This window comes from Carica papaya, chromosome 8 (genome assembly GCF_054855325.1).
Source record: "Carica papaya isolate Zhongbai chromosome 8, ASM5485532v1, whole genome shotgun sequence".
Classification (NCBI taxonomy): Eukaryota; Viridiplantae; Streptophyta; class Magnoliopsida; order Brassicales; family Caricaceae; genus Carica; species Carica papaya.
In genome coordinates this window covers 21266112-21287781 of record NC_142316.1, presented here as the reverse complement: position 1 = coordinate 21287781, position 21670 = coordinate 21266112, and the positions used below count along the sequence as shown (strand labels likewise).

Here is a 21670-nt window from a genome sequence, read left to right as displayed (position 1 = left end):
AAAATGCCACGGCTCCGTGACTCACATTTGCGAATAAACTTGCGGACCATAATTCAAATGGTGCGTAACGTCGAAAGAATCCTCTGCAAAAAAATGGTTACAACACGAGGACTTCCGAAGAAAATGGGTGAAATGTAAGGACTTCGCAGGAGGTCACCCATCCTAGTACTACTCTCGCCCAAGCATCTTTAACTTGCAGAGTTCTGATAGAATCCGTTGCATTAGTGCTGGTATGATCGCTCATGTTTCATTCTGCGCTGCAAGAACATACACTCTTTCTCCTTCCATCCCCCCTCCCGCCATTTGTTTCCTTGTGCGTCCACTCTGCATCTCTCTTTCTCGTTCTAATATCAAGTAAAATGGCCCGGCACCGTGACTAACCTTTGCGAATGAACCAGTGGTTCATATATCCATTCACGCGCAAAGTCAAACGACCCATCCGAAAAAAAATTGGTGCAACACGAGGACTTCCCAAGAGGCACCCATCCGAGTACTACTCTCACCCAAGCAAACTTAACTGCGGAGTTCTGATGGGATCCGATGCATTAGTGCTGGTATGATCGCACGTGATTAATTTTGCGGTGCAAATACATTCATTCCTTCTCCTTTCTTCCCCCTCCCATTATTTGTTTCCTTGTGCATTCACACTACACCTCTCCTTCTTGTTCTAATATCGATTAAAATGCTCCTGCTTCTTGACTCACATTTGCGTATAAACCAGCGGACCATAGTTCAAGTCGCGCTTAACGTCGAACGACCCGTCTGAAAAAAAATTGGTCCGACATGAGGACTTCCCAGGAGGTCACCCATCCGAGTACTACTCCTGCCCAAGCAAACTTAACTGCGGAGTTCTGATGGGATCCGGTGCATTTGTGCAGGTATGATCGTGCCTGTTTCATTTCGTGCTGAAAATACATACACTCCTTCTCCTTCCCTCCCCCTCCCATCATTTGTTTCCTTGTGCGTTCACACTGCACCTCTCCTTCTCGTTCCAATATCGATTATAATGCCCCTGCTTCTTGACTCACATTTGCGTATAAACAAGTAGACCCTAGCTCCAGTCGCACATAACGTCAAACAACCCGTCTGAAAAAAAAGTTTGTGCGACACGAGGACTTCCGAGGAGGACATCCATCCGAGAACTACTCTCTCCCAAGCACACTTAACTGCGGAGTTCTGATGGGATCCAGTGCATTGGTGCTAGTATGATCGCACCTGCTTAATTTTGCGCTGCAAATACATACACTCCTTCTCCTTTCTTCCCCCTCCCGTCATTTGTTTCCTTGTGCGTGCGCAATGCACCTCCCATTCTCGTTCTAATATCAAGTAAAATGCCACGGCACCGTGACTCAAATTTGCGAATAAACCTGCGGACGATAATTCAAGTCGTGTGTAACGTTGAAAGAATCATTTGCAAAAAAATGGGTGCAACACGAGGACTTCACAAGAAAATGGGTGAAATATAAGGACTTCGCAGGAGGTCACCCATCCTAGTACTACTCTCGCCCAGACACCCTTAACTTGTGGAGTTCTGATAGAATCCGTTGCATTAGTTCTGGTATGATCGCTCATGTTTCATTCTTCGCTGAAAATACATACACTCTTTCTCCTTCCATCCCCCCTCCCGTCATTTGTTTCCTTGTGCGTGCACTCTGCATCTCTCCTTCTTGTTCTAATATCAAGTAAAATACCCCGGCACTGTGACTCACCTTTGTGAATGAACCAGCGGTTCATAATTTTATTTGCGCGTAATGTCGAACGACCCATCCGAAAAAAATGGGTGCAACACGAGGACTTCCCAGGAGGTCACCCATCCAAGTATTACTCTCGCTCAAGCACACTTAACTACGGAGTTCTGATGGGATCCAGTGCATTAGTGCTGGTATGATCGCACCTGATTAATTTTGCGCTGCAAATACATACACTCATTCTCCTTTCTTCCCCCTCCCGTCACTTGTTTCCTTGTGCGTTCGAACTGCACCTCCCGTTCTCATTCAAATATCAAGTAAAATGCCACGGCGCCGTGACTAACATTTGCAAATAAAACTTCAGACCATAGTTTCAGTCGCGCATAACGTCGAACGACCTATCTGAAAAAAAATTGGAGCAACACGAGAACTTCCCAGGAGGTAACCCATCCTTGTACAACTTTTGCCAAAGCACACTTAACTACGGAGTTCTGATGGGATCCGGTGCATTTGTGCAGGTATGATCGCGCCTGTTTCATTTCGTGCTGAAAATACATACACTCCTTCTCATTCCCTCCCTACTCCCATCATTTGTTTCCTTGTGCGTGCACTCTGCATCTCTCCTTCTCGTTCTAATTTCAATTAAAATGCCCCGGTATCGTGACTCACCAATGCTAATGAACCAGCGGTTCATAATTCCATTTGCGCGTAACGTCGAACGACCCATCTGAAAAAAAATGGGTGCAACACGAGGACTTCCCAAGAGCTCACCCATCCGAGTACTACTCTCGCCTAAGCACACTTAACTGCGTAGTTCTGATGGGATCTGATGCATTAGTGCTGGTACAATTGCACCTGTTTAAATTCGCGCTGCAAATACATATACTCATTCTCCTTTCTTTCCCCTCCTGTCATTTGTTTCATGGTTCATTCAGACTTCACCTCTCATTCTCGTTCTAATATCAATTAAAATGCCCCTGCCTCTTGACTCACATTTGCGTATAAACCAGCGGACCATAGTTCCAGTCACGCGTAATGTCGAACGACCCATCTGAAATAAAAAATGGGTGCAACACGAGAACTTCCCAGGAGGTAACCCATCCTTGCACTACTTTCGCCAAAGCACACTTAACTGCGGAGTTCTGATAGGGTCCGGTGCATTTGTGCAGGTATGATCGCACCTATTTCATTTACTGCTGAAAATACATACATTCCTTCTCTTCCCCTCCCCCCTCCCATCAATTGTTTCCTTGTGCGTGCACTCTGTATCTCTTCTATTCGTTCTAATATCAAGTAAAATGCCCCGGCACCGAGACTCACCTTTGCGAATGAACCAGCGGTTAATAATTCCATTAGTGGGTAACGTCGAATGACCCATCCGAAAATAAATGGGTGCAACACGAGGACTTCCCAAGAGGTCACCCATCCGAGTACTACTCTCGCCCAAGAACACTTAACTGTGGAGCTCTAATGGGATATGGCGCATTAGTGCTGGTATGATCGCACCTGTTTTATTTTGCGCTGCAAATACATACACTCCTTCTCCTTTCTTCCCCCTCCCGTCATTTATTTCTTGGTGCGTTCACAATTCACCTCTCCTTCTCGTTCTAATATCGATTAAAATGCCCCTGCTTGTTGACTCACATTTGCCTATAAAGCAACGGACCATTGTTCCAGTCGAGCGTAACGTCGAACGACCCGTCTGAAAAAAAATTGGTGCGACACAAAGACTTCCGAAGAGGTCCCCCATCTGAGAACTACTTTCGCCCAAGCACACTTAAATGCGAAGTTCTGATGGGATCCGGTGCATTAGTGCTGGTATGATCACATCTGTTTAATTTCGCGCCGCAAATACATACACTCCTTCTCCTTTCTTCCCACTCCTATCATTTGTTTCCTTATGCGTGCGCATTGCACCTCCCGTTCTCGTTCTAATATCAAGTAAAATGCCATGGCGCCGTGACTCACATTGCGTATAAACCTGCGGACCATAATTCAAGACGCGCATAACGTCGAAAGAATTATCTACAAAAAAATGGGTGCAACACGAGGACTTCCCAAGAAAATAAGTGAAATATAAGGACTTCGCAGGAGGTCACCCATCCTAGTATTACTCTCGCCCAAGCACCCTTAACTGCGGAGTTCTGATAGAATCTGTTGCATTAGTGCTTGTATGATTGCTCATGTTTCATTCTGTGCTGCAAATACATACACTCTTTCTCCTTCCATCCCCCCTCCCGTCATTTGTTTCCTTGTGCGTGCACTCTGCATCTCCCCTTCTCGTTCTAATATCAAGTAAAATGTCTCGGCACCGTGACTCACTTTTGCGAATGAACCAGCGGTTCATAATTCCATTCGCGCGTAACGTCGAACAACCCATCCAAAAATAAAAGGGTGCAACAAGAGGACTTCCCAGGAGGTCACCCAGCCGAGTACTACTCTCGCCCGAGCACACTTAACTGCGGAGTTCAGATCTGGTGCATTAGTGCTGGTATGATCGCACCTATTTAATTTTGCGCTGTAAATACATACACTCCTTCTCCTTTCTTCCCCTCCCGTCATTTGTTTCCTGGTGCGTTCGCACTTCACCTCTCCATCTCGTTCTAATATTAATTAAAATGCCCCTGCGTCTTGACACACATTTGCGTATAAAACAGCGGACCATAGCTCCAGTCGCGCGTAACGTCGAACGGCACATCTGAAAAAAAAATGGGTGTAACACGAGAACTTCCCAGGAGGTAACTCATCCTTGTACTACTTTCGCCAAAGCACACTTAACTGCGGAGTACTGATGGGATCCGGTGCACTTGTACTGGTATGATCGCACCTGTTTCATTTTGTGCTGAAAATACATACACTCATTCTCCTTCCCTCCCCCTCCCATCATTTTTTTCCTTGTGCGTTCACACTGCACCTCTAATTCTCGTTCTAATATAGATTAAAATGCCCCTGCTTCTTGACTCACATTTGCGTATAAACCAGTTGACCATAGTTCCAATTGCGCATAACGTCGAACGAACAGTCTAAAAAAAAATTGGTGCGATACGAGGACTTCCCAGGATGTCACCCATACGAGTACTACTCTCACCCAAGCACACTTAACTGCAGAATTCTGAAAGGATCCGGTGCATTAGTGCTGGTATGATCGCACCTGTTTAATTTCATGCTGCAAATACATACACTCCTTCTCCTTTCTTCCCCCTCCCGTCATTTGTTTCCTTGTGCGTGCGCACTGCATCTCCCGTTCTCGTTCTAATATCAAGTAAAATGCAACGGCACCATGACTCACATTTGCGAATAAACCTACAGACCATAATTCAAGTCGCGCGTAACGTTGAAAGAATCATCTACAAAAAAATGGGTGCAACACGAGGACTACCCAAGAAAATGGGTGAAATATAAGGACTTCTCAGGAGGTCACCAATCCTAGTACTACTCTTTCCCAAGTACCCTTAATTGCGGAGTTCTGATAGAATCTGTTGCATTAGTGCTGGTATGATCGCTCATGTTTCATTCTGCGCTGCAAATAAATATACTCTTTCTCCTTCCATCCCCCCTCCCGTCATTTGTTTTCTTGTGCGTGCACTCTGCATCTCTCCTTCTCGTTCTAATATCAAGTAAAATGCCCAAGCATCGTGACTCACCTTTGTGAATGAACCAGCGGTTCATAATTCCATTCGCGCGTAACGTCGAACGACCCATCTGAAAAAAAATGGGTGCAACACGAGAACTTCCCAGGAGGTCACCCATCCGAGTACAACTCTTGCCCAAGCACACTTAACTGAGAAGTTCTAATGGGATCCGGTGCATTAGTGCTGGTATGATCGCACTTTTTAATTTCGCACTGCATATACATACACTCCTTCTCCTTTCTTCCCCCTCCTGTCATTTGTTTCCTTATGCGTGCGCACTGCACCTCTTGTTCTCGTTCTAATATCAAGTAAAATGTCACGGTGCCGTGACTCACATTTGCGAATAAACCTGCGGACTATAATTCAAGTCGTGCGTAACGTCGAAAGAATCATCTGCAAAAAAATGGGTGCAACACAATGACTTCCCAAGAAAATGGGTGAAATATAAGGACTTCGCAGGAGGTCACCCATCCTAGTACTACTCTCGCCCAAGCACCCTTAACTGTGGAGTTCTGATAGAATCCGTTCCATTAGTGCAGGTATGATCGCTCATGTTTCATTCTGCGCTGCAAATACATACAATCTTTCTCCTTCCATCCCCCCTCCAGTCATTTTTTCCTTGTACATGCACTCTGCATCTCTCATTCTCGTTCTACTATCAAGTAAAATGCCCCCGCACCGTGACTCACCTTTGCGAATGAACCAGCGGTTCATAATTTCATTCGCGCGTAACGTCGAACAACCCATCCGAAAAAAAAAAGGTGCAAGATGAGGACTTCCCAGGAGGTCACCCATCCGAGTACTACTCTCGCCCAAGCACACTTAACTGCGGAGTTCAGATCCGATGCATTTGTGCTGGTATGATCGCACCTGTTTCATTTAGCGCTGCAAATACATACACTACTTCTCCTTTCTTCCCCCTCCCGTCATTTGTTTCCTGGTGCGTTCACACTGCACCTCTCCTTCTCGTTATAATATCGATTAAAAAGCCCTTGCTTCATGACTCACATTTGCGTATAAACCAGCGGACCATAGTTCCAGTCGCGTGTAACGGCGAACGACCCGTCTGAAAAAAAATTGGTGCGATATGAGGACCTCCCAGGAGGTCGCCCATCCGAGTACAACTGTCGCCCAAGCACACTTAACTGCGGAGTTCAGATAGGATCCGGTGCATTAGTGCTGGTATGATCGCACCTGTTTAATTTCGCGCTGCAAATACATACACTCCTTCTCTTTTCTTCCCCCTCCCGTAATTTATTTTCTTGTACATGCGCACTGCACCTCCTGTTCTCGTTCTAATATCAAGTAAAATGTCACGGCGACGTGACTCACATTTGCAAATAAACCTGCGGACCATAATTCAAGTCGCGCGTAACGTCGAAAGAATCATCTGCAAAAAAATGGGTGCAACACGAGGACTTCCAGAGAAAATGGGTGAAATATAAGGCCTTCGCAGGAGGTCACCCATCCTAGTACTATTCTCATCTAAGCACCCTTAACTGCGGAGTTCTGATAGAATCCGTTGCATTAGTTCTGGTATGATCGCTCATGTTTCGCTTTGCGCTGTAAATACATACACTCTTTCTCTTTCCATCCCCCCTCCCGTCATTTGTTTCCTTGTGCGTGCACTCTGCATCTCTCCTTCTCGTTCTAATATCAAGTAAAATCCCCCGGCACCATAGCTCACCTTTGCAAATGAACCAGCGGTTCATAATTTCATTCGTACGTAACGTCGAACGACCCATCCAAAAAAAAATAGGTGCAACACGAGGACTTACAGGGAGGTCACCCATCCGAGTACTACTCTCGCCCAAGCACACTTAACTGCAGAGTTCTGATGGGATCCGGTGAATTAGTGCTGGTATGATCGCACTTGTTTCATTTCGCGCTGCAAATACATACACTCCTTCTCCTTTCTTCCCCCTCCCGTCATTTGTTTCCTGGTGCGTTCACATTTCACCTCTTCTTCTCGTTCTAATATCAATTAAAATGCCCCTGCGTTTTGACTCACATTTGCATATAAACCAGCAGACCATAGTTCCAGTCGCGCGTAACGTCGAACGACCCATCTGAAAAAAAAAATGGGTGCAAAACGAGAACTTCCCAGGAGGTAATCCATCCTTGTACTAGTTTCGCCAAAGCACACTTAACTACGGAGTTCTGATGGGATCCGGTGCATTTGTGCTGGTATGATCGTACCTGTTTCATTTTGTGCTGAAAATATATACACTCCTTCTCTTTCCCTCCTCCCTCCCGTCATTTCTTTCCTTTTGCGTTCACACTGCACCTCTTCTTCTCGTTCTAATATCGATTAAAATGTCCCTTCTTCTTGACTCACATTTACGTATAAACCAGCAGACCATAGCTCCAGTCGCGCGTAACGTCGAACGACCCGTCTGAAAAAAAATTAGAGCGACACGAGGACTTCACAGGAGGACACCCATCCGAGTACTACTCTCGCCCAAGCACACTTAACTGCGGAATTCTAATGGTATCCAGTGAATTATTTCTGGCATGATTGCACCTGTTTAATTTCGTCATTTGTTTCCTTGTGCGTGCGCACTGCACCTCTCGTTCTCGATCTAATATCAAGTAAAATGCCACGGCGCCGTTACTCATATTTGCGAATAAACTTGCGGACCATAATTCAAGTCGCGCGTAACGTCGAAAGAATCATCTACAAAAAAATGGGTGCCACACGAGGACTTCCCAAGAAAATGGGTGAACTATAAGGACTTCGCAGGAGGTCACCCATCCTAGTACTACTCTCGCCCAAGTGCCCCTAACTTGCGGAGTTCTGATAGAATCCGTTGCATTAGTTCTGGTATGATCGCTCATGTTTCATTCTGCGCTACAAATACATACACTCTTTCTCCTTCCATCCCCCCTCCCGTCATATGTTTCCATGTGTGTGCACTCTGCATCATTCCTTCTTTTTCTAATATCAAATAAAATGCCCCGGCACCGTGACTAACCTTTACAAATGAACCAGCGGTTCATAATTCCATTCGTGCGAAATATCGAACGACCCATCCGAAAAAAAATGGGTGCAACACGAGGACTTCCCAGGAGGTCACACATCCGAGTACTACTCTCGCCCAAGCACACTTAACTGCAGAGTTCTGATGGGATCCGGTGCATTAGTGCTGGTATGATCGCACATGTTTCATTTCATGTTGCAAATACATAAACTCCTTCTCCTTTCTTCCCCCCCCCCCCATCATTTGTTTCCTTAGACGTGCGCACTGCACCTCCTGTTCTCGTTCTAATATCAAGTAAAATGCCACAGCGTCGTGACTCACATTTGTGAATAAACCTGCGGACCATAATTCAAGTCGCGCGTAACGTCGAAAGAATCATCTGCAAAAAAATGGGTGCAACACGAGGACTTCCCAAAAAAATGGGTGAAATATAAGGACTTCGCAGGAGGTCACCCATCCTAGTACAACTCTCGCCCAAGAACCCTTAACTTGCGGAGTTCTGATAGAATCTGTTGCAGTAGTGTTGGTATGATCGCTCATGTTTCATTCTGCGCTATAAATACATACACTCTTTCTCGTTCCATTCCCCCTCCCGTCATTTGTTTCCTTGTGCGTGCACTCTGCATCTCTCCTTCTTGTTCTAATATCAAGTAAAATGTCCCGGCACCGTGACTCACCTTTGCGAATAAACAAGCGGTTCATAATTCCATTCGCGCGTAACGTCGAACGACCCATATGAAAAAAATCAGGTGCAACAGGAGGACTTCCTAGTAGGTCACCCATCCGAGTACAACTCTTGCCCAAGCACACTTAACTGCAGAGTTCTGATGGGATCTGGTGCATTTGTGCTGGTATGATCGCACCTGTTTCATTTTGCGTTGGAAATTCAAACACTCCTTCTCCTTTCTTCCCCCACCCGTCATTTGTTTCCTGGTGCGTTCACACTTCACCTCTCCTTCTTGTTCTAATATCAATTAAAATTCTCCTGCGTGTTGACTCACATTTGTGTATAAACCAGTGGACTATAGTTCCAGTCGCGCGTAACGTCGAATGACCCACCAGAAAAAAAAAATTGGTGCAACACGAGAACTTCCCAAGAGGTAACCTATCCTTGTACTACTTTCGCCAAAGCACACTTAACTGCGGAGTTCTGATGGGATCTGGTGCATTTGTGCTAGTATAATCGCACCTATTTCATTTAGTGCTGCAAATACATACACTCCTTCTCCTTCCCTCCCCCCTCTCGTCATTTGTTTCCTTGTGCGTTCACACTGCACCACTCCTTCTCGTTCTAATATTGATTAAAATGCCCCTGCTTCTTGACTCACATTTGCGTATAAACTAGCAGACCCTATTACCATTCGCGCGTAACGTCGAACGACCCGTCTGAAAAAAAATTAGTGCGACGCGAGGACTTCTCAGGAGGTCACCCATTCGAGTACTACTCTAGCCCAAGCACACTTAACTACAGAGTTATGATGGGATCCGGTGCATTATTACTGGTATGATCGCACCTATTTAATTTCGCGTGGCAAATACATAAAATCCTTCCCCTTTCTTCCCCCTCCCGTCATTTGTTTCCCTATGCGTGCGCACTGCACCTTCCGTTCTCGTTCTAATATCAAGTAAAATGTCATGGCGCCGTGACTCACATTTGCGAATAAACCTGCGGACTATAATTCAAGTCGCGCGTAACGTCGAAAGAATCATTTGTAAAAAAATGGGTGCAACACAATGACTTCCCAAGAAAATGGGTGAAATATAAGGACTTCGCAGGAGCTCACCCATCCTAGTACTACTCTCGGCCAAACACCCTTAACTTGCGGAGTTCTGATAGAATCCGTTGCATTAGTGCTGGTATGATCCCTCATGTTTCATTCTTCGCTTCAAATGCATACACTCTTTCTCCTTCCATCCACCCTCCCGTCATTTGTTTCCTTGTGCGTGTACTCTGTATCTCTCATTCTCGTTCTAATAACAAGTAAAATGCCCCGGCACCGTGACTCACCTTTGCGAATGAACCAGCGGTTCATAATTCCATTCGCGCGTAACGTCGAACGACCCATCCGAAAAAAAAAGGGTGCAAGATGAGGACTTCCCAGGAGGTCACCCAACCGACTACTACTCTCGCCCAAGCACACTTAACTGCGGAGTTCAGATCTGGTGCCTTAGTGATGGTATGATCGCACCTGTTTCATTTCGCGCTACAAATACATTCACTACTTCTCCTTTCTTCTCCCTCCCGTCATTTGTTTCCTGGTGCGTTCACACTACACCTCTCCTTCTCATTATAATATCGATTAAAATGCCCCTGCTTCATGACTCACATTTGCGTATAAACCAGCGGACCATAATTCCAGTCGCGTGTAACAGCGAAGGACCCGTCTGAAAAAAACTTGGTGCGACATGAGGACTTCACAGGAGGTCGCCCATCCGAGTACTACTCTCGCCCAAGCACACTTAACTACGGAGTTCAGATGGGATCTGATGCATTAGGGCTGGTATGATCGCACCTGTTTAATTTCGCGCTGCAAATACATACACTCCTTATCTTTTCTTCCCTCTCCCGTCATTTGTTTCCTTGTGCGTGCGCACTGCACCTCCCATTCTCGTTTTAATATCAAGTAAAATGTCACAGTGCCGTGACTCACATTTGCGAATAAACCTGCGAACCATAATTCAAGTCGCGCGTAACGTCGAAAGAATCATCTACAAAAAAATGGGTGCAACACGAGGACTTCCCAAGAAAATGGGTAAAATATAAGCACATCGCAGGAGGTCACCCATCCTAGTACTACTCTCGCCCAAGCACCCGCGGAGTTCTGATAGAATCCGTTGCATTAGTTCTGGTATGATCGCTCATGTTTTGCTTTACGCTGCAAATACATACACTCTTTGTCCTTCTATCCCCCCTCCCGTCATTTGTTTTCTTGTGCGTGCACTCTGTATCTCTCCTTCTCGTTCTAATATCAAGTAAAATGCCCCGGCACCGTGACTCACCTTTGCGAATGAACCAGCGGTTCATAATTCCATTCGTGGGTAACGTCGAACGACCCATCCAAAAAAAAAATGGGTGCAACACGAGGACTTCAAGGAAGGTCACCCATCCGAGTACTACTCTCGCCCAAGCACACTTAACTGCGGAGTTCTGATGGGATCCGGTGAATTAGTGCTGGTATGATCGAAATTGTTTCATTTCGCGCTGCAAATACATACACTCCTTCTCCTTTCTTCCCCCTCCCGTCATTTGTTTCCTGGTGCGTTCACACTTCACCTCTTCTTCTCGTTCTAATATCAATTAAAATGCCCCTGCGTCTTGACTCACATTTGCGTATAAACCAACGGACCATAGTTCCAGTCGCGCGTAACGTTGAATGACCCATCTGAAAAAAAAATAGATGCAACACGAGAACTTCCCAAGAGGTAACCCATCCTTGTACTACTTTCGCCAAAGCACATTTAACTGCAGAGTTCATATGGGATCCGGTGCATTTGTGCTGGTATGATCGCACTTGTTTCATTTTGTGCTGAAAATACATACACTCCTTCTCCTTCACTCCTCCCTCCCGTCATTTGTTTCCTTGTGCGTTCACACTGCACCTCTCCTTCTCGTTCTAATATCGATTAAAATATCCCTTCTTCTTGACTCACATTTACGTATAAACCAGCAGACCATAGCTCCAGTCGCGTGTAACGTCGAACGACCCGTCTGAAAAAAAATTGGTGCGACACGAGGACTTCACAAGAGGACACCCTTTCGAGTACTACTCTCGCCCAAGCACACTTAACTGCGGAGCACTAATGGTATCCAATGAATTATTGCTGGTATTATTGCACCTGTTTAATCTCTCGCTGCAAATACATACACTCCTTCTCCTTTCTTCCCCCTCTCGTTATTTGTTTCCTTGTGCGTGCGCACTACACCTCCCATTCTCGATCTAAAATCAAGTAAAATGCCACAGCGCCGTTACTCACATTTGCGAATAAACCTGCGGACCATAATTCAAGTCGTGCGTAACGTCGAAAGAATCATCTACAAAAAAATGGGTGCAACACGAGGACTTCCCAAGAAAATGGGTGAAGTATAAGGACTTCGCAGGAGGTCACCCATCCTAGTACTACTCTCGCCCAAGCAACCTTAACTTGCGGAGTTCTGATAGAATCCGTTGCATTAGTGCTGGTATGATCGCTCATGTTTCGTTCTGCGCTGCAAATACATACACTCTTTCTCCTTCCATCCCCCCTCTCGTTATTGTTTCGTTGTGCGTGCACTCTGCATCTCTCCTTCTCGTTCTAATATCAAGTAAAATGCCCCGGCACAGAGACTCACCTTTGTGAATAAGCCAGCGGTTCATAATTTCGTTCGCGCGTAACGTCGAACAACCCATCCGAAAAAAATGGGTGCAACACGAGGACGTCCCAGGAGGTCACCCATCCGAGTACTACTCTCGCCAAAGCACACTTAACTGCAGAGTTCTGATGGGATCCGGTGCATAAGTGCTGGTACGATCGCACATATTTCATTTCGCGCTACAAATACATAAACTCCTTATCCTTTCTTCCCCCTCCCGTCATTTGTTTCCTTATGCGTGCGCACTGCACCTCCCGTTCTCTTTCTAATATCAAGTAAAATGCCACGGCGCCGTGACTCACATTTGCGAATAAACCTGCGGACCATAATTCAAGTCGCGCGTAACGTCGAAAGAATCATCTGCAAAATAATGGGTGCAATACGAGGACTTCCCAAGAAAATGGGTGAAATATAAGGACTTCGCAGGAGGTCACCCATCCTAGTACAACTCTCGCCCAAGAACCCTTAACTTGCGGAGTTCTGATAGAATCTGTTGCACTAGTGCTGGTATGATCGCTCATGTTTCATTATGAGTTGTAAATACATACACTCTTTCTCGTTCCATCTCCCCTCCCATCATTTGTTTCCTTGTGCGTGCACTCTGCATCTCTCATTCTCGTTCTAATATCAAGTAAAATGCCTCGGCACCGTGACTCACCTTTGCGAATAAACCAGCGGTTCATAATTCTATTCGCGCGTAACGTCGAACGACCCATCTGAAAAAAATTGGGTGCAACACGAGGACTTCCCAAGAAAATGGGTGAAATATAAGGACTTCGCAGGAGGTCACCCATCCTAGTACAACTCTCGCCCAAGAACCCTTAACTTGCGGAGTTCTGATAGAATCTGTTGCACTAGTGCTGGTATGATCGCTCATGTTTCATTATTAGTTGTAAATACATACACTCTTTCTCGTTCCATCTCCCCTCCCATCATTTGTTTCCTTGTGCGTGCACTCTGCATCTCTCATTCTCGTTCTAATATCAAGTAAAATGCCTCGGCACCGTGACTCACCTTTGCGAATAAACCAGCGGTTCATAATTCTATTCGCGCGTAACGTCGAACGACCCATCTGAAAAAAATTGGGTGCAACACGAGGACTTCCCAGTAGGTCACCCATCCGAGTACAACTCTCGCCCAAGCACACTTAACTGCGGAGTTCTGATGGGATCTGGTGCATTTGTGCTGGTATGATCGCACCTATTTCATTTTGCGCTGGAATTTCAAACACTCCTTCTCCTTTCTTCCCCTACCCGTCATTTGTTTCCTGGTGCGTTCACACTTCACCTCTCATTCTCGTTTTAATATCAATTAAAATGCCCCTGCGTCTTGACTCACATTTGTCTATAAACCAGCGGACCATAGTTCCAGTCGCACGTAACGTCGAATGACTCATCAGAAAAAAAATTTGGTGCAACATGAGGACTTCCCAAGAAAATGGGTGAAATATAAAGACTTCGCAGGAGGTCATCCATCCTAGTACTACTTTCACCCAAGCACCCTTAACTTGTGGAGTTCTGATAGAATCCGTTGCATTAGTTCTAGTATGATCGCTCATGCTTCCTTCTGCGCTACAAATACATACACTCTTTCTTCTTCCATCCCCCCTCCCATCATTTGTTTCCTTGTGCGTGCACTCTGCATCTCTCCTTCTCGTTTAAATATCAAGTATAATGCCCCGGCACCAAGACTCACCTTTGTGAATGAACCAGCGGTTCATAATTCCATTCGTGCGTAACGTCGAACGACCCATCCGAAAAAAAATGGGTGCAACACGAGGACTTCCCAAGAGGTCACCCATCAGAGTACTACTCTCGCCCAAGCACACTTAGCTGCGGAGTTTTGATGGGATCCGGTGCATTAGTGCTGGTATGATCGCACCTGTTTCATTTCGCGCTGCAAATACATACACTCCTTCTCCTTTCTTCTCCCTCCCGTCATTTGTTTCCTGGTACGTTCACACTTAACCTCTCCTTCTCGTTCTAATATCAATTAAAATGCCCCTATGTCTTGACTCACATTTGCGTATAAACCAGTAGAACATAGTTCAAGTCGCGCATATCGTCGAACGACCCATCTGAAAAAAAATGGGTACAACACGAGAACTTCCCAGGAGATAACCCATCCTTGTACTACTTTCACCAAAGTAAACTTAACTGGGGAGTTCATATAGGATCCGGTGCATTTGTGCTGGTATGATCGTACCTGTTTCATTTCGTGCGGAAAATACATACACTCCTTCTCCTTCACTCCCCCCTCCCAATATTTGTTTCCTTGTGCGTTCACACTGCACCTCTCCTTCTCATTCTAATATCGATTAAAATGCTCCTGCTTCTTGACTCACATTTGCGTATAAACCACCAGATCATAGTTCCAGTCACGCATAATGTCGAACGACCCGTCTAAAAAAAATTGGTGCGACACGAGGACTTCCCAGGAGATCACCCATCCGAGTACTAGTCTCGCCCAAGCACACTTAACTGCGGAGTTCTAATGGGATCCGGTGCATTAGTACTGGTATGATAGCACCTGATTAATTTCGCGCTGCAAATACATTCACTCATTCTCCTTTCTTCCCCCTCCCGTCATTTGTTTCCTTGTGCGTGCGCAGTGCACCTCCCGTTCTCGTTCAAATATCAAGTAAAATGCCACGGCGCCGTGACTCACATTTGCAAATAAACCTGCGGACCATAGTTCAGTCGCGCGTAACGTCGCGACCCATCTGAAAAAGAATGGGTGCAACACGAGGACTTCCCAAGAAAATGGGTGAAATATAATGACTTCGCAGGAGGTCACCCATCCTAGTACTACTCTCGCCCAAACACCCTTAACTTGTGGAGTTCTGATAGAATCCGTTGCATTAGTTCTGGTATGATGGCTCATATTTCATTATGCGCTGCAAATACATACACTCTTTCTCCTTCCATCTCTCATCTCGTCATTTGTTTCCTTGTACGTGCACTCTGCATCTCTCATTCTCATTCTAATATCAAGTAAAATGCCCCGGCACCGTGACTCACCTTTGCGAATGAACCAGCGGTTGATAATTCCATTCGCGCGTAACATCGAACGACCCATCCGAAAAAAAATGGGTGCAAAACGAGGACTTCCCAGGAGGTCACCCATCTGAGTACCACTCTTGCCCAAGCAAACTTAACTGCGGAGTTCTGATGGGATTTGGTGCATTAGTGCTGGTATGATCGCACTTCTTTAATTTCGCGCTACAAATACATACACTCCTTCTCCTTTCTTCCCCCTCCCGTCATTTCTTTCCTGGTGCGTTCACACTTCACCTCTCCTTCTCGTTCTAATATCAATTAAAATGCCCCTGCATCTTGACTCACATTTGCGTATAAACCAACGGACTATAGTTCCAGTCGCGCGTAAAGTCGAATGACCCATCTGAAAAAATAAATGGGTGCAAAACGAGGACTTCCCAAGAAAATGGGTGAAATATAAGAACTTCCCAGAAGGTAACCCATCCTTGTACTACTATCTCCAAAGCACAATTAACTGTGGAGTTCTGATGGAATCCGGTGCATTAGTGCTGGTATGATTGCACCTGTTTAATTCCGCGCTGCAAATAGATACGCTCCTTCTCCTTTCTTTCCCCTCCCGTCATTTGTTTCCTTGTACGTGCGCACTGCACCTCCCGTTCTTGTTCAAATATCAAGTAAAATGCCACGGTGCCATGACTCACACTTGTGAATAAATTTGCGGACCATAATTCAAGTCGTGCGTAACGTCGAAAAACTCATCTGTAAAAAAATGAGTGCAACACGAGGACTTCCCAAGAAAATGGGTGAAATATAAAGACTTCGCAGGAGGTCACCCATCCTAGTACTACTCTCGCCCAAGCACCCTTAACTTGCGGTGTTCTGATAGAATAGGTTGCATTACTGCTGGTATGATCGCTCATGCTTCATTCTGCGCTGCAAATACATACACTCTTTCTCCTTCCATCCCCCCTCCCATCATTTGTTTCCTTGTGCGTCCACTCTACATCTCTCTTTTTCGTTCTAATATCAAGTAAAATGCCCCGGCACCGTGACTCACCTTTGTGAATGAACTAGCAGTTCATAATTCCATTCGCGTGTAACGTCCAACGACCCATCCAAAAAAAATGGGTGAAACACGAGGACATCCCAGCAGGTCACCCATCTGAGTACTACTCTCACCAAAGCACACTTAATTGCGCAGTTCTGATGGGATTCGGTGCATTATTGCTAGTATGATCGCACCTGTTTCATTTCACACTGCAAATACATAAACTCCTCCTTTCTTCCCCCTTCTGTCATTTGTTTCCTTGTGTGTGCGCACTGCACCTCCCGTTCTTGTTCAAATATCAAGTAAAATGCCACGGCGCCGTGACTCACATTTGCGAATAAATTTGCAGACCATAATTCAAGTCGCGCGTAACGTCGAAAGAATCATCTGCAAAAAAATGGGTGCAACACGAGGACTTCCCAAGAAAATGGGTGAAATATAAGGACTTCGCAGGAGGTCACCCATCCTAGTACTACTCTCGCTCAAGCACCCTTAACTTGCGGAGTTCATATAGAATACGTTGCATTAGTGCTGGTATGATCGCTCATGTTTCATTCTGGGCTGCAAATACATACACTCTTTCTCCTTCCATCGCCCCTCCCGTCATTTGTTTCCTAGTGCGTGCACTCTGCATCTCTCCTTCTCGTTCTAATATCAAGTAAAATGCCACGGCACCGTGACTCACCTTTGAATTATGAACCAGCGGATCATAATTCCATTCGCGCGTAACGTTGAACTACCCATCCGAAAAAAATGGGTTTAACACGAAAACTTCTCAGGAGGACACCCATCCGAGTACTACTCTCGCCCAAGCACACTAAAATGCAGAGTTCTGATGGGATCCGGTGCATTAGTGCTGGTATGATCGCACCTGTTTCACTTCGCGCTTCAAATACATACACTCCTTCTCCTTTCTTCCCCCTCTCATCATTTGTTTCCTGGTGCGTTCACACTTTACCTCTCTTTCTTGTTCTAATATCAATTAAAATGCCCCTGCGTCTTGACTCACATTTGCGTATAAACCAGCGGACCATAGTTCCAGTGGCGTGTAACATCGAACGACCCATCTAAAAAAAAATGGGTGCAACACGAGAACTTCCCAGGAGGTAACCCATCCTTGTACTACTTTCGCCAAAGCACACTTAACTGCAGAGTTCTAATGGAATTTGGTGCATTTGTGCTGGTATGATCGCACCTGTTTCATTTGGTGCTGAAAATAAATACACTCCTTCTCCTTTCCTCCCCCCTCCCATCATTTGTTTCCTTGTGTGTTCAAACTGCACCTCTCCTTCTCGTTCTAATATCTATTGAAATGCCCCTACTTCATGACTCACATTTTCATTTAAACCAGCGGACCATAGTTCCAGTCCCGCGTAACGTCGAACGAACCATCTGAAAAAAAATTTGTGCGACACGAGGACTTCCTAGGAGGTCACCCATCCGAGTACTACTCTCGCCCAAGCACATATAACCGCGGAGTTCTGATGGGATCCGGTGCATTAGTGCTGGTATGATCGAACCTATTTAATTTTGCGCTGCAAATAGATACACTCCTTTTCCTTTTTTCCCCCTCCCATCATTTGTTTCCTTGTGTGTGCGCACTGCACCTCCCATTCTCGTTAATATATGAAGTAAAATTCCACGGCGCCGTGACTCACATTTGCGAATAAACCTACGGACCATAATTCAAGTCGCGCGTAACGTCGAAAGAATCATTTGCAAAAAAATGGGTTCAACACGAGGACTTCCTAAGAAAATAGGTTAAATATAAGGACTTCGCAAGAGGTCACCCATCCTAGTACTACTCTCGCCCAAGCACCCTTAACTGCGGAGTTCTGATAGAATCCGTTGCATTAGTGCTGGTATGATCGCTCATGATTCATTCTGCGCTACAAATACACACACTCTTTCTACTTCCATCCCTCCTCCCGTCATTTGTTTCCTTGTGCTAGCACTCTGCATCTCTCTTTCTCGTTCTAATATAAAGTAAAATGCCCCGGCACTGTGACTCACCTCTGTGAATGAACTAGCGGTTCATAATTCCTTTCGCGCGTAATGTCGAACGACCCCTCCGAAAAAATACGAGTGCAACACGAGGACATCCCAGGAGGTCACCCATCCGAGTACTACTCTTGTCCAAGCACACTTAAGTGTGGAGTTCTGATGGGATCCGGTGCATTAGTGCTGGTATGATCGCACCTGTTTCATTTCGTGCTGTAAATACATACACTCTTTCTCCTTTCTTCCCCTTCCCGTCATTTGTTTCCTGGTGCGTTCACACTTCACCTCTAAATTCTCGTTCTAATATCAATTAAAATGCCATTGGGTCTTGACTCACATTTGCGTATAATCCAGCAGACCATAGTTCCAGTCGTGCGTAACGTCGAACGACCCATCTGAAAAAAAAAATGGGTGCAATACGAGAACTTTCCAGGAGGTAATCCATCCTTGTACTACTTTCGCCAAGGCACACTTAACAGCGGAGTTCTGATGGGATCCAGTGCATTTGTGCTGGTATGATCGTACCTATTTCATTTCGTGCTGAAAATACATACACTCCTTCTCCTTCCCTCCCCCCTCCCATCATTTGTTTCCTTGTGCCTTCACACTGCACCTCTCATTCTCGTTCTAATATCGATTAAAATGCCCCTGCTTCTTGACTCACATTTGCATATAAACCAGTGGACCGAAGTTCTAGTCGCGCGTAACGTCGAACGACCTGTCTGAAAAAAAATTAGTGTGACACGAGGACTTCGCAGGAGGTCACCCATACGAGTACTACTCTCGCCCAAGCACACTTAACTGTGGAGTTCTGATGGGATCCGGTGTATTAGTGCTGGTATGATCGCACCTATTTAATTTCGCGCTGCAAATACATAGAATCTTTCTCCTTTCTTCCCCCTCCCGTAATTTGTTTCCTTGTGCGTTCGCACTGCACCTCCCGTTCTCGTTCTAATATTAAGTAAAATGCCACGGTGCCGCGACTCACATTTGCGTATAAACCTGTGGACCATAATTCAAGTCGCGCGTAACGTCGAAAGAATCATCTGCAAAAAAATGGGTGCAACACGAGGACTTCCCAAGAAAATGGGTGAAATATAAGGACTTCGCAGGAGGTCACCCATTCTAGTACAACTCTCGCCCAAGCACCCTTAACTGCGGAGTTCTGATAGAATTCGTTGCATTAGTACTGGTATGATAGCACAAGTTTCATTCTGCGCTGCAAATACATACACTTTTTCTCCTTCCATCGCCCCTCGCGACATTTGTTTCCTTGTGCGTGCACTCTGTATCTCTCCTTCTCGTTCTAATATCAAGTAAAATGCCCCAGCACCCTGACTCACCATTGCGAATAAACAAGCGGTTCATAATTCCATTCGCGCGTAACGTCGAACGACCCATCCGAAAAAAAATGGATGCAACAGGAGGACTTCCCAGGAGGTCACCCATCCCAGTACTACTCTCGCCCAAGCAAACTTAACTGCGGAGTTCTGATGGGATCCGGTGCATTAGTGCTGGTATGATCGCACCTGTTTCATTTCGCGCTGCAAATACATACACTCTTTCTCCTTTCTTCCCCCTCCCGTCATTTGTTTTCTGTTGCGTTCACACTTCACCTCTCCTTCTCATTCTAATATCAATTAAAATGCCCCTGCGTCTTGACTCACATTTGCGTATAATTCAGCAGACCATAGTTCCAGTCGCGCGTAACGTCGAACGACCCTTCTGAAAAAAAAAATCGGTGCAACACGAGAACTTCCCAGGAGGTAACCCATCTACTACTTTCGCCAAAGCACACTTAACTGCGGAGTTCTGATGGGATCCAGTGCATTTGTGCTGGTATAATCGCACCTATTCCATTTTGTGCTAAAAATACATACACTCCTTCTCATTCCCTCCCCCTTCCCATTATTTGTTTCCTTGTGACTTCACACTGCACCTCTCCTTCTCGTTCTAATATCGATTAAAATGCCCCGGCTTTTTTACTCACATTTGCGTATAAACCAGTGGACCGAAGTTCTAGTCGCGCGTAACGTCGAATGACCTGTCTGAAAAAAAATTGGTGCGACACCAGGAGGTCACCCATACGAGTACTACTCTCGCCCAAGCACACTTAACTGCGGAGTTCTGATGGGATCCGGTGCATTAGTGCTGGTATGATCGCACCTGTTTAATTTCGCGCTGCAAATGCATACAATGCTCTTCCTTTCTTCCCCCTCCCATCATTTGTTTCCTTGTGCATTCGCACTGCAGCTCCCGTTCTCGTTCTAATATCAAGTAAAATGCCACGGCGCCGCAACTCACATTTGCGAATAAACCTGCGGACCATAATTCAAGTCGCGCATAACGTCGAAAGAATCATCTGCAAAAAAATGGGTGCAACACGAGGACTTCCCAAGAAAATGGGTGAAACAAAAAGGACTTCACAGGAGGTCACCCATTTGAGTTATACTCTCGCCCAAGCACACTTAACTGCAGAGTACTAATGGGATTCGGTGCATTAGTGCTGGTATGATTGCACCTGTTTAATTTCGCGCTGCAAATACATACACTCCTTCTCCTTTCTTCCCCCTTCTGTCATTTGTTTCCTTGTGTGTATAAACAAGCGGACCATAGTTCCAGTGGCGCATAACATCGAACGACCCATCTGAAAAAAAAATGGGTGCAACACGAGAACTTCCCAGGAGGTAACCCATCCTTATACAACTTTTGCCAAAGCACACTTAACTGCAAAGTTCTTATGGGATCCGGTGCATTTGTGCTGGTATGATCGCACCTGTTTCATTTGGTGCTAAAAATAAATACACTCATTCTCCTTCCCTCCCCCCACCCATAATTTGTTTCCTTATGCGTTCACACTGCACCTCTCCTTCTCGTTCTAATATCGATTAAAATTTCCCTGCTTCTTGACTCACATTTGTATATAAACCAGCGGACCATAGTTCCAGTCACGGGTAACGTTGAACGACC

General features: G+C 45.6%; 1 non-coding gene and 36 pseudogenes across 1 annotated transcript; all 37 read right to left on the bottom strand.

Moving 5' to 3' along the window:
* Positions 1-450: 450 nt before the first annotated feature.
* On the bottom strand, positions 451-568 carry LOC148251626 (5S ribosomal RNA; annotated as a pseudogene).
* Positions 569-773: 205 nt separating this feature from the next.
* On the bottom strand, positions 774-892 carry LOC148251625 (5S ribosomal RNA; annotated as a pseudogene).
* A 206-nt stretch (positions 893-1098) lies between these two features.
* On the bottom strand, positions 1099-1217 carry LOC148251624 (5S ribosomal RNA; annotated as a pseudogene).
* A 560-nt stretch (positions 1218-1777) lies between these two features.
* On the bottom strand, positions 1778-1896 carry LOC148251623 (5S ribosomal RNA; annotated as a pseudogene).
* A 205-nt stretch (positions 1897-2101) lies between these two features.
* LOC148251622 (5S ribosomal RNA) lies at positions 2102-2220 on the bottom strand (annotated as a pseudogene).
* A 532-nt stretch (positions 2221-2752) lies between these two features.
* On the bottom strand, positions 2753-2871 carry LOC148251621 (5S ribosomal RNA; annotated as a pseudogene).
* Positions 2872-3077: 206 nt separating this feature from the next.
* On the bottom strand, positions 3078-3196 carry LOC148251620 (5S ribosomal RNA; annotated as a pseudogene).
* A 205-nt stretch (positions 3197-3401) lies between these two features.
* Positions 3402-3520, bottom strand: LOC148251619 (5S ribosomal RNA; annotated as a pseudogene).
* Positions 3521-4079: 559 nt separating this feature from the next.
* LOC148251618 (5S ribosomal RNA) lies at positions 4080-4193 on the bottom strand (annotated as a pseudogene).
* Positions 4194-4398: 205 nt separating this feature from the next.
* Positions 4399-4517, bottom strand: LOC148251617 (5S ribosomal RNA; annotated as a pseudogene).
* Positions 4518-4722: 205 nt separating this feature from the next.
* LOC148251616 (5S ribosomal RNA) lies at positions 4723-4841 on the bottom strand (annotated as a pseudogene).
* A 560-nt stretch (positions 4842-5401) lies between these two features.
* On the bottom strand, positions 5402-5520 carry LOC148251615 (5S ribosomal RNA; annotated as a pseudogene).
* A 558-nt stretch (positions 5521-6078) lies between these two features.
* Positions 6079-6192, bottom strand: LOC148251614 (5S ribosomal RNA; annotated as a pseudogene).
* Positions 6193-6397: 205 nt separating this feature from the next.
* Positions 6398-6516, bottom strand: LOC148251613 (5S ribosomal RNA; annotated as a pseudogene).
* A 560-nt stretch (positions 6517-7076) lies between these two features.
* LOC148251612 (5S ribosomal RNA) lies at positions 7077-7195 on the bottom strand (annotated as a pseudogene).
* A 207-nt stretch (positions 7196-7402) lies between these two features.
* Positions 7403-7521, bottom strand: LOC148251611 (5S ribosomal RNA; annotated as a pseudogene).
* An 843-nt stretch (positions 7522-8364) lies between these two features.
* On the bottom strand, positions 8365-8483 carry LOC148251610 (5S ribosomal RNA; annotated as a pseudogene).
* A 564-nt stretch (positions 8484-9047) lies between these two features.
* On the bottom strand, positions 9048-9166 carry LOC148251609 (5S ribosomal RNA; annotated as a pseudogene).
* Positions 9167-9373: 207 nt separating this feature from the next.
* LOC148251608 (5S ribosomal RNA) lies at positions 9374-9492 on the bottom strand (annotated as a pseudogene).
* A 206-nt stretch (positions 9493-9698) lies between these two features.
* Positions 9699-9817, bottom strand: LOC148251607 (5S ribosomal RNA; annotated as a pseudogene).
* Positions 9818-10697: 880 nt separating this feature from the next.
* LOC148251606 (5S ribosomal RNA) lies at positions 10698-10816 on the bottom strand (annotated as a pseudogene).
* Positions 10817-11371: 555 nt separating this feature from the next.
* LOC148251605 (5S ribosomal RNA) lies at positions 11372-11490 on the bottom strand (annotated as a pseudogene).
* A 206-nt stretch (positions 11491-11696) lies between these two features.
* LOC148251604 (5S ribosomal RNA) lies at positions 11697-11815 on the bottom strand (annotated as a pseudogene).
* An 884-nt stretch (positions 11816-12699) lies between these two features.
* Positions 12700-12818, bottom strand: LOC148251603 (5S ribosomal RNA; annotated as a pseudogene).
* Positions 12819-13735: 917 nt separating this feature from the next.
* On the bottom strand, positions 13736-13854 carry LOC148251602 (5S ribosomal RNA). The gene has a single exon (XR_015815377.1). It is a non-coding gene; the product is annotated as a 5S ribosomal RNA (ribosomal RNA).
* A 562-nt stretch (positions 13855-14416) lies between these two features.
* Positions 14417-14535, bottom strand: LOC148251601 (5S ribosomal RNA; annotated as a pseudogene).
* Positions 14536-15064: 529 nt separating this feature from the next.
* On the bottom strand, positions 15065-15183 carry LOC148251600 (5S ribosomal RNA; annotated as a pseudogene).
* Positions 15184-15741: 558 nt separating this feature from the next.
* On the bottom strand, positions 15742-15860 carry LOC148251599 (5S ribosomal RNA; annotated as a pseudogene).
* A 1593-nt stretch (positions 15861-17453) lies between these two features.
* On the bottom strand, positions 17454-17572 carry LOC148251598 (5S ribosomal RNA; annotated as a pseudogene).
* Positions 17573-17777: 205 nt separating this feature from the next.
* Positions 17778-17896, bottom strand: LOC148251597 (5S ribosomal RNA; annotated as a pseudogene).
* A 206-nt stretch (positions 17897-18102) lies between these two features.
* Positions 18103-18221, bottom strand: LOC148251596 (5S ribosomal RNA; annotated as a pseudogene).
* A 560-nt stretch (positions 18222-18781) lies between these two features.
* On the bottom strand, positions 18782-18900 carry LOC148251595 (5S ribosomal RNA; annotated as a pseudogene).
* Positions 18901-19108: 208 nt separating this feature from the next.
* On the bottom strand, positions 19109-19227 carry LOC148251594 (5S ribosomal RNA; annotated as a pseudogene).
* A 206-nt stretch (positions 19228-19433) lies between these two features.
* Positions 19434-19552, bottom strand: LOC148251593 (5S ribosomal RNA; annotated as a pseudogene).
* A 560-nt stretch (positions 19553-20112) lies between these two features.
* On the bottom strand, positions 20113-20231 carry LOC148251592 (5S ribosomal RNA; annotated as a pseudogene).
* Positions 20232-20438: 207 nt separating this feature from the next.
* Positions 20439-20553, bottom strand: LOC148251591 (5S ribosomal RNA; annotated as a pseudogene).
* Positions 20554-21359: 806 nt separating this feature from the next.
* On the bottom strand, positions 21360-21478 carry LOC148251590 (5S ribosomal RNA; annotated as a pseudogene).
* Between the last annotated feature and the right edge of the window lie 192 nt (positions 21479-21670).